The sequence below is a fragment of the Rhinopithecus bieti genome, unplaced genomic scaffold, assembly GCF_001698545.2.
Source record: "Rhinopithecus bieti isolate Rb0 unplaced genomic scaffold, ASM169854v2 scaffold_60180, whole genome shotgun sequence".
Classification (NCBI taxonomy): domain Eukaryota; kingdom Metazoa; phylum Chordata; class Mammalia; order Primates; family Cercopithecidae; genus Rhinopithecus; species Rhinopithecus bieti.
The window spans coordinates 1-2085 of record NW_016897891.1 but is presented as its reverse complement, the minus strand read 5'-3'; the positions used below and the strand labels follow the sequence as shown (position 1 = coordinate 2085).

The 2085-nt window shown below is 64.2% G+C and overlaps 1 long non-coding RNA gene across 1 annotated transcript; it reads left to right on the top strand.

The window, feature by feature from the left end:
- Window positions 1-900: 900 nt before the first annotated feature.
- LOC108526009 (uncharacterized) lies at window positions 901-1532 on the top strand. Its single transcript, XR_001884393.1, has 3 exons — window positions 901-967; window positions 1078-1221; window positions 1413-1532. It is a non-coding gene; the product is annotated as an uncharacterized LOC108526009 (long non-coding RNA).
- The last annotated feature ends 553 nt before the right edge of the window (window positions 1533-2085 follow it).

Sequence of the window (2085 nt, the reverse complement as noted above, 5' to 3'; positions counted from 1 at the left end):
GTCTGGGACTCAGAAGGGGAAAGGGGCTCAGAAGGGGTGGTCGCAGGGAAAGAGCGTGAAGCGGGTACCAGGGAGAGAGGACAGGTGGGCTGGACGCGAGTGGCCTTTAGCTCTGCCCCATAGGGCCCCCCTGTGGCTGCAAGTCCCTGGTTACAGATAGAGAAACAGGGGCAGGGAGCGGGGTGGAAGGGATGTGCTCTGGGTCACCAAGCTGGTGTGCTTCTGTCTCCAATCCCTTCTCTCCCACCCACTCCATGCAGGGCCGGCCCCTGCTGGTCAGACCTCAGGGGAGCCAGGACCCCGCCTGTCCCAGCTGTCTGTGACTGATGTAACCACAAGTTCACTGAGGCTCAACTGGGAGGCCCCACCTGGGACCTTCGACTCCTTCCTGCTGCGCTTTGGGGTTCCATCACCAAGCACTCTGGAGCCGCATCCCCGTCCCCTGCTGCAGCGCGAGCTGATGGTGCCGGGCACGCGGCACTCAGCCGTGCTTCGGGACCTGCGTCCGGGGACGCTGTACAGCCTGACACTGTATGGGCTGCGAGGACCCCACAAGGCCGACAGCATCCAGGGCACTGCTCGCACCCTCAGCCCAGGTAAGGATCCACACGCACTCTGCCCCAAAGTGGGGTCTCTGTACTAACGGGGGGGACCTGGTGTCTCAGCCAGCAGTGGGGTGGGTGACTTTGTGGTGGGCCTGGAGGAATCTGCAGAGCAACTTCCATTCCTGGGGACTAGAGGAAAAGGGGTGCTGAGTCTGTGCTGGAGCAGAGGTGAGGGGTGGGACTCGTAGGGAGGAGCCTCCCTGCCCCTGCCCGCATCATTTGTTCCTTGCTCCCTCTGCAGTTCTGGAGAGCCCCGTGACCTCCAATTCAGTGAAATCAGGGAGACCTCAGCCAAGGTCAACTGGATGCCCCGCCGTCCCGGGCGGACAGCTTCAAAGTCTCCTACCAGCTGGCGGACGGAGGTGGTGCCTTTGCCATGGGCTCATTGCCTCGCATTTCCCCTCCCCCCTGCACTCTGCCCACCTTCCGTCCTGGGGTTCCCTGGGTAACCCTCAATCCCCAATGTTTTCAGGGGAGCCGCAGAGCGTGCAGGTGGACGGCCGGGCCCGGACCCAGAAACTCCAGGGGCTGATCCCAGGCGCTCGCTACGAGGTGACCGTGGTCTCCGTCCGAGGCTTTGAGGAGAGTGAGCCTCTCACAGGCTTCCTCACCACGGGTGAGATGGACTGGGACCTGGGGCAAGAGGTGGGAGCCAAGAAAATGGCGTGGGTGGGAGTTGAGAGAGAAGGAGGAGGGTGAAAGGGAGGTGGTGGAGGCTCTGATTGTGGACAGGAGGCCGGTGGAGTCTGGGGAGGCAGGGACTAGAGAGACCAGCGGGGACCCCTCTGAGCCCCTCCCCTTCCCCAGTTCCTGACGGCCCCACCCAGTTGCGTGCACTGAACTTGACCGAGGGGTTCGCCGTGCTGCACTGGAAGCCCCCCCAGAATCCCGTGGACACCTATGACGTCCAGGTCACAGCCCCTGGGGTGAGCAGGGCTGAGGCCTCTGGAGGGGACTTGTTCAGGGTGGGGATTGCAGGGGGGAGACTGGACTCTGGCCGGGGATGGAGGGGAGGCGTTGATGCCCCTCTTCGCACTCCCAGCCCCACCTCTGCAGGCCGAGGCCCCAGGCAGCGCAGTGGACTACCCCTGCATGACCTCGTCCTCCACACCAACTATACCGCCACTGTGCGTGGCCTGCGGGGCCCCAACCTCACCTCCCCAGCCAGCATCACCTTCACCACAGGTAGGGTCTGTGGGGTGTGTGGGATGGGGAGAGGAGGTAGAGGGAGCCAGGATGGGCCTCATCCCCATCTCCTCTTCCTGCTTTCCCTCCTAGGGCTAGAGGCCCCTCAGGACTTGGAGGCCAAGGAAGTGACCCCCCGCACGGCCCTGCTCACTTGGACCGAGCCCCAAGTCCGGCCCACAGGCTACCTGCTCAGCTTCGACACCCCTGGTGGCCGGACCCAGGTGCCCCGGCCCCACTGACCAACTCCCCTCCCTGGGTGATTCCAGGAGGTGCTGCCTCTGGCCCTCCCTGA